Source organism: Cricetulus griseus, unplaced genomic scaffold (assembly GCF_003668045.3).
Source record: "Cricetulus griseus strain 17A/GY unplaced genomic scaffold, alternate assembly CriGri-PICRH-1.0 unplaced_scaffold_2, whole genome shotgun sequence".
NCBI classification, from domain to species: domain Eukaryota; kingdom Metazoa; phylum Chordata; class Mammalia; order Rodentia; family Cricetidae; genus Cricetulus; species Cricetulus griseus.
The window spans coordinates 9,930,666-9,938,885 of NW_023276919.1; the positions used below are offsets into that span (position 1 = coordinate 9,930,666).

At 59.7% G+C, this 8,220-nt stretch overlaps 1 long non-coding RNA gene across 1 annotated transcript; it reads right to left on the bottom strand.

Moving 5' to 3' along the window:
• Positions 1-1,554: 1,554 nt before the first annotated feature.
• On the bottom strand, positions 1,555-5,344 carry LOC107977549. The gene is made up of 2 exons (XR_004772636.1): positions 2,349-5,344; positions 1,555-2,030 (listed from the first exon to the last, which is right to left on the bottom strand). It is a non-coding gene; the product is annotated as an uncharacterized LOC107977549 (long non-coding RNA).
• Positions 5,345-8,220: the final 2,876 nt, after the last annotated feature.

Sequence of the window (8,220 nt, forward strand, 5' to 3'; positions counted from 1 at the left end):
ACAGACCCCGCCCTCACAGTCACCATCACAGACCCCGCCCTCACAGTCACCATCACAGACCCCGCCCTCACAGTCACCATCACAGACCCCGCCCTCACAGTCAGTCACAGACCCACAGACCCCGCCCTCACAGTCACCATCACAGACCCCGCCCTCACAGTCACCATCACAGACCCCGCCCTCACAGTCACCATCACAGACCCCGCCCTCACAGTCACCATCACAGACCCCGCCCTCACAGTCACCATCACAGACCCCGCCCTCACAGTCACCATCACAGACCCCGCCCTCACAGTCACCATCACAGACCCCGCCCTCACAGTCACCATCACAGACCCCGCCCTCACAGTCACCATCACAGACCCCGCCCTCACAGTCACCATCACAGACCCCGCCCTCACAGTCACCATCACAGACCCCGCCCTCACAGTCACCATCACAGACCCCGCCCTCACAGTCACCATCACAGACCCCGCCCTCACAGTCATCACAGACCCCGCCCTCACAGTCACCATCACAGACCCCGCCCTCACAGTCACCATCACAGACCCCGCCCTCACAGTCACCATCACAGACCCCGCCCTCACAGTCACCATCACAGACCCCGCCCTCACAGTCACCATCACAGACCCCGCCCTCACAGTCACCATCACAGACCCCGCCCTCACAGTCACCATCACAGACCCCGCCCTCACAGTCACCATCACAGACCCCGCCCTCACAGTCACCATCACAGACCCCGCCCTCACACAGTCACCATCACAGACCCCGCCCTCACAGTCACCATCACAGACCCCGCCCTCACAGTCACCATCACAGACCCCGCCCTCACAGTCACCATCACAGACCCCGCCCTCACAGTCACCATCACAGACCCCGCCCTCACAGTCACCATCACAGACCCCGCCCTCACAGTCACCATCACAGACCCCGCCCTCACAGTCACCATCACAGACCCCGCCCTCACACAGTCACCATCACAGACCCCGCCCTCACAGTCACCATCACAGACCCCGCCCTCACACAGTCACCATCACAGACCCCGCCCTCACAGTCACCATCACAGACCCCGCCCTCACACAGTCACCATCACAGACCCCGCCCTCACAGTCACCATCACAGACCCCGCCCTCACACAGTCACCATCACAGACCCCGCCCTCACAGTCACCATCACAGACCCCGCCCTCACACAGTCATCACAGACCCCGCCCTCACCTTCACAGTCATCACAGACCCCGCCCTCAGTCACCATCACAGACCCCGCCCTCACACAGTCACCATCACAGACCCCGCCCTCACTGTCACCATCACAGACCCCGCCCTCACAGTCATCATCACAGACCCCGCCCTCTCATTCATCAGGAAAGGTCACTTACAGGTCGCTGGGGTGGGCGTGTCCCTCTTGATGGACAATCATCATGGGCATGGACAGGGTTGACTTTTCCATTGCTGAAGGCGTGGCCATCACGAATAATTGACACATGTGGGCGTTGCCCCTGATTGCCCCGCCACTCCCCCTGGGCCCAATCACGTGACTGTCACACGCGCGACGTCAAAAATACCATTTTTATTTATTTATTTCTTTGTTGGCATCGATGTCCCCGCCCCCTCCCCCAGACACAGCGGATGTGACGTCACGGGGCGTGGCCTGATGACTCTGCACTGAGTAGAACATGGAGCTCGGGGACTGATGGACGGACTATGACGTCACAGGGTGGAAACGCAGGGCTCGGGGTCACGTTGGGGTCACGTTGAGTCACGAGGGGTCACGGGAGGTCTCGGGTGACGTCACAGGGTCCAGGCACGTGATGGGCAGAGAGAGGAAGACATGGCTGGGCGTGGCGGGTGGGCGTGGCCCGTGACTTCGGCGGGTCCGGCCTGGGTGCCCCGCCCTCTCATGGCTTGGCAGGATGATTCGCGGCGTGGAGGGCGGGGCCGCCCGTGAACATCAGGGGCGGGGCTCCTGTCGGTCGGGGCGGGAACCCGGCGGGGGTGGGCCGGTGGCGGCCTGGGGGATGCATGGCGGCCCTGTGGGGGGCGTGGCGTCAGCGGGCTTGGAAACGGGGGCGGGGACATGCAAATGAGGCGGCTCCCGTGTTCCCCTGGGGGTTAAAATGACAGCATTTAAATCGTATGCAAATGACCCGGATGCCTGGTGGACACTGGGGGAGGAGCCATGCAAATGACATGCAAAAGAGACCGGAAGCCACCCCGGCCGCTGGGGTAACGGATATGCAAATGCGTCAGCATATTACGCAAATGTGGATCCGCAGTGCCCTGTGACGTCACAAGGTCAGAGGGGTCACGGCGCCCATTCGCAAAAATTAGCACATGCGTCACCCTCACCTGGGCTCCGGGATTAGTGCTGACGTCGCTGGGGTCTCGGTGATGTCACACGGGGGTCACACGGGGTCTCCCGCTGCCATCTCAGGGTCGCGATGATGTCACCTGGCGGGGGTGGAGGAGGAGGATGGTGACGTCACAGTTGTCACCCGGGGGTCGCCGCAAGGTCACGCTGGGCACTGTTCCCACCCCAATGACGTCATCCAGTTAATGGGAATCAGCATGAATGAGCATAATGAGTTCTTAATTAGCAGAACGCTGCTGCCCTTCGAGGGGTCACGTGAGGTCACATGAGGTCACGTGAGGTCACTGCGCTCAGTGAGGAGCGAGCGGGAGCCGCGCAGATTTGCGTTCATCCTCTCCGCAGCTCAGATCACCCTCGTCAGCGTTAATTTTCATAAATCTGCATAAATTTGCATGAATTTGCATGAATTATGATGGCTCCGCAGGAACCAGCTGCCCGCGCTGCTGACGTAGGAGCTGAGGTCAGGGGGTCGCCTCCAGGGAGGGGTCCGGGTGGCCTCGAGGGTGACGTCAGGGGTCACGTTGAGGTCACCCAAACTCATTTGCATAACTCTGCCTGCGTCACCTGGTCACTCACCTGCACGTCAGGTCCTGGGCTCCCGGTCGGTACGGGGTATCGCTGACGTCACTCTGGGGTCACTATGGGGTCGCTCTTCCCTGACGTCACTCTGGGGTCACTCTGTGCTGACGTCACTCTGGGATCACTCTGTGCTGAAGTCACTCTGGGGTCACTCGGTGGTCGCTCTGCGCTGACGTCACCCTGGGGTCACTCTGACCTCCCACGTGTGTGTCGGAGACCCCACGGCGGGGCGGGACTGTTGTCTGACGTCACACTCTCTGCGGGACACCGACCTGGACTGTCACTCTCTGACGTCACAGACGCCCTCGCTGCCCTCGTCCGTGATGGTGTCACAGGTTGCGGTGTCAGTCAGCGTCACAGCAGATGAGCGACGTTACTGATGACGTCACTGGGATGCGGCAGCCGTGTCCCACTGACGTCAAATGACAGGTCGCGGTAGATCTGAGTCTGATGATGACGTGAGATGACGTAGCGTGTTACGTCATGACGACAGAGCAGTGCAGGTCACAGTAGATGAACCACAGGGTCAGTGGGCGGATGATCTATATCTATATTGATGTGACGATGACGTCACTGACGGATGACGTCACTCACTGAGGATGACGCGGTGGCTGACGTCATGACGTCAGAGGCCGGGGTCGCAGTCGACGTCTCACAGTCGACGTTGAGTCAGATGAACCACAGGGTCACATACAGCAGGCGGATGATCTGTATCTATGCATATTTATGTATGACGACGTCACTCACTGATGATGACGACACGGATAATGACGTCACCCTCGCGCGCTGACCTCACAGCCGGTGGTCACAGTCGACGTCGCGGCAAATGTATAACAGGATCACGTACAGGACCAGGGGGCGGATGATCTATGTGTGTACATATACGGTGATGTTTTGATGATGACGTCACTCACTGACGGATGACGCGATGGATGACGTCCTGACGTCAGAGGCCGATGAACCACAGGGTCACGTACAGCGGGCGGATGATCTATGTGTGCATATATATATATATATATATATATATATATATAATATATAATATAGATGATGACGTCACTCACGGAAGATGACGCAATGGATAACGCAATGACGCGCTGACGTCACAGCCTGTGGTCGCACTCCACGTCGTGGCAGATGAAGCACAGGATCACGTACAGCATTAAGATGATCTATGTGTGCATATATACGGTGATGATGTGATGACGACACGATGACGACACTGGTGATGACGTCAACGTCACGCACTGACGTTGCGGCCCGTGGTCGCAGTCCACGTCGCGGCAGATGAACCACAGGATCACATACAGGATCAGCGGGCGGATGGTCTGTGTGTGTATATATATATTGACGGTGGCGATGACGTCACTCACGGATGATGAAGACGCTGATGATGACGTCACCCGTACGCGCTGACGTCACAGGCCGTGGTCGCAGTCCACGTCGCGGCAGATGAACCCCAGGATCACGTACAGCGGGCGGATGGTCTGTGTGCGTATATATATATATTGACGGTGGCGATGACGTCACTCGCTGGTGATGACGACGCGGGTGATGACGCGGTGGGTGACGCGCTGACGTCACAGGCCGTGGTCGCAGTCCACGTCGCGGCAGATGAACCCCAGGATCACGTACAGCGGGCGGATGGTCTGTGTGTGTGTATGTATATTGACGGTGATGATGACGTCACTCACGGATGATGACGACACGGGTGATGACGCGGTGGGTGACGCGCTGACGTCAGAGGCCGTGGTCGCAGTCCACGTCGCGGCAGATGAACCCCAGGATCACGTACAGCGGGCGGATGGTCTGTGTGTGCGTATATATATATTGATGGTGGCGATGACGTCACTCGCTGGTGATGACGCGGGTGATGACGCGGTGGGTGACGCGCCGACGTCAGAGGCCGTGGTCGCAGTCCACGTCGCGGCAGATGAACCCCAGGATCACGTACAGGGGCGGATGGTCTGTGTGTGCGTATATATATATATTGACGGTGGCGATGACGTCACTCGCTGGTGATGACGACACGGGTGATGACGCGGTGGGTGACGCGCTGACGTCACAGGCCGTGGTCGCAGTCCACGTCGCGGCAGATGAACCCCAGGATCACGTACAGCGGGCGGATGGTCTGTGTGCGTATATATATATATTGACGGTGATGATGACGTCACTCGCTGGTGATGACGACACGGGTGATGACGCGGTGGGTGACGCGCTGACGTCAGAGGCCGTGGTCGCAGTCCACGTCGCGGCAGATGTACCACAGGATCACGTACAGGATCAGCAGGATCGCGAAGATGAACAGCGCCACCAGCACCGCCTTCGTCACCGGCGACACCAGCGCCTGCATGGCCACGCCCCGGGGACCGCCCCGCCCCCCGCGCCCGCCCGGCCCCCGCCCCCGCGCCGCCGGCCACGCCCTCCGCGACCCCCGCCCGGCCCGGACCCCCCGCGGACCGCAGCGCGCGCCGGGCTCGGGGCTTCCGCGGCTGCGCCGGGGCCGGTGGGGCGGGGCTTCCGGTCGGGGCGGGGCCCTCGAGACGTCCCTGGCCGCCGGTGACCCGCCCCTTCCGCCTACGCGCCCCGGAGACGGCCGACCGGAAGGCGGGGACGGTACTTCCGGTTCGTCACGGGGCGAGCGGGGCTGTCAGAGTGCCCGAGAAATAACGCGCGGACTACAAACAAAATGGCGAACGAGGAACTTCCTGTCCGTCACGGGGGAAACGGCGCTGTCAGTCTGGGAGAAAAACAAGGCTGTGCCGGGCAGTCACACAGGGCGAAACTCACTCATGGACTACAAACAACATGGCGACCGGAAGGGAGAGGGCGGCACTTCCTGTCGGCTACCTCGCTGCGGGGCTGTCAAACCCAGCGAAAACAAACCCGTGGACTACAAACAACATGGCGCCCGTAACTCAGAGGGGACGGGACTTCCTGTCCCGCACGGGGAATCTGGGTGTCAATCAGTGTGAAATTGACGCAGACACGATAAAGAAAACAGCAACAGGAAGGGTCTGGGCGGGACGTCCTGTCCGTCACCGGGGAGCCGAATGTGTCAGTCCGTGCGGAAAATAACGCACAAAGTACACGCAACATGGCGAGCGGAAGGGATGGGGAGGGACTTCCGTTCCCTCACCCGCGAGCCCGGTGTCAGCAGAGACGGAAAATAACGCGCTCCCTGTGACCGTGATGACCGCGGAAGCGCGCGCCCGGCACTTCCGGTCCCTCAGGACGACCCCGCTGCCCTTAGGAGAGAAAATAACGCGCACAGTGCGTCAGGAACGGCGACGGGATGCGGAGAGGCGGGACTTCCTGTCCTTCACCGGGAACCGGGTGTCAATCTGGGCAAAAATTAACGCACAGAGTTATTTGAAAATGGCGACGGGAGGTGAGGAGGCGGGACTTCCTCCCCGGGCTAGAGGACTTCAGTGTCAAACCGGGCGAAAAATAACGCGCAGAGCAAACCCCAAAACGGCGGCAGGAAGTGCAGAGGCGGGACTTCCTGTCCGCAATGCGGAGCGCGGCTGTCAATCATGAGAAAAGTAACGCGCGGCTGTGAACACAGGCGGAAGAGGAGGGGCGGGACTTCCTGTAAAACAGAGATGACTGCGCTGTCAATCAGGGCAGAAATTAACCCAACACTACCCGGTCCCGGGCTGTCAATCAGGGCTCAGTGCTCAGTGCTCAGTGCTCAGTGCTCAGTGCTCAGTGCTCAGTGCTCAGTGCTCCTCGCTCAGTGCTCAGTGCTCCTCACTCAGTGCTCCTCGCTCAGTGCTCCTCACTCAGTGCTCAGTGCTCCTCACTCAGTGCTCAGTGCTCCTCACTCAGTGCTCAGTGCTCCTCAATCAGTGCTCAGTGCTCAGTGCTCCTCACTCAGTGCTCAGTGCTCAGTGCTCAGTGCTCCTCACTCAGTGCTCAGTGCTCAGTGCTCAGTGCTCCTCACTCAGTGCTCAGTGCTCAGTGCTCAGTGCTCAGTGCTCAGTGCTCAGTGCTCCTCACTCAGTGCTCAGTGTGCTCAGTGCTCAGTGCTCAGTGCTCCTCACTCAGTGCTCAGTGCTCAGTGCTCCTCACTCAGTGCTCAGTGCTCAGTGCTCCTCAGTGCTCAGTGCTCCTCACTCAGTGCTCAGTGCTCCTCAGTGCTCAGTGCTCAGTGCTCCTCACTCAGTGCTCAGTGCTCAGTGCTCAGTGCTCCTCACTCAGTGCTCAGTGCTCAGTGCTCAGTGCTCCTCACTCAGTGCTCAGTGCTCCTCACTCAGTGCTCAGTGCTCAGTGCTCAGTGCTCCTCACTCAGTGCTCAGTTCTCAGTGCTCAGTGCTCAGTGCTCAGTGCTCCTCACTCAGTGCTCAGTGCTCAGTGCTCCTCACTCAGTGCTCAGTGCTCAGTGCTCCTCAGTGCTCAGTGCTCCTCACTCAGTGCTCAGTGCTCAGTGCTCACTCAGTGCTCCTCACTCAGTGCTCAGTGCTCCTCACTCAGTGCTCAGTGCTCAGTGCTCCTCACTCAGTGCTCAGTGCTCAGTGCTCAGTGCTCAGTGCTCAGTGCTCAGTGCTCAGTGCTCCTCACTCAGTGCTCAGTGCTCACTCAGTGCTCAGTGCTCAGTGCTCAGTGCTCAGTGCTCAGTGCTCACTCAGTGCTCAGTGCTCCTCAGTGCTCAGTGCTCAGTGCTCACTCAGTGCTCAGTGCTCAGTGCTCAGTGCTCACTCAGTGCTCAGTGCTCAGTGCTCAGTGCTCCTCACTCAGTGCTCAGTGCTCCTCACTCAGTGCTCAGTGCTCAGTGCTCAGTGCTCCTCACTCAGTGCTCAGTGCTCAGTGCTCAGTGCTCAGTGCTCAGTGCTCAGTGCTCAGTGCTCACTCAGTGCTCAGTGCTCAGTGCTCCTCAGTGCTCAGTGCTCACTCAGTGCTCAGTGCTCAGTGCTCACTCAGTGCTCCTCAGTGCTCAGTGCTCACTCAGTGCTCAGTGCTCAGTGCTCAGTGCTCAGTGCTCACTCAGTGCTCAGTGCTCAGTGCTCAGTGCTCAGTGCTCACTCAGTGCTCAGTGCTCTCAGTGCTCAGTGCTCAGTGCTCAGTGCTCAGTGCTCAGTGCTCAGTGCTCAGTGCTCAGTGCTCAGTGCTCAGTGCTCAGTGCTCAGTGCTCAGTGCTCAGTGCTCAGTGCTCCTCACTCAGTGCTCAGTGCTCAGTGCTCCTCAGTGCTCAGTGCTCCTCACTCAGTGCTCAGTGCTCCTCACTCAGTGCTCAGTGCTCAGTGCTCCTCACTCAGTGCTCAGTGCTCA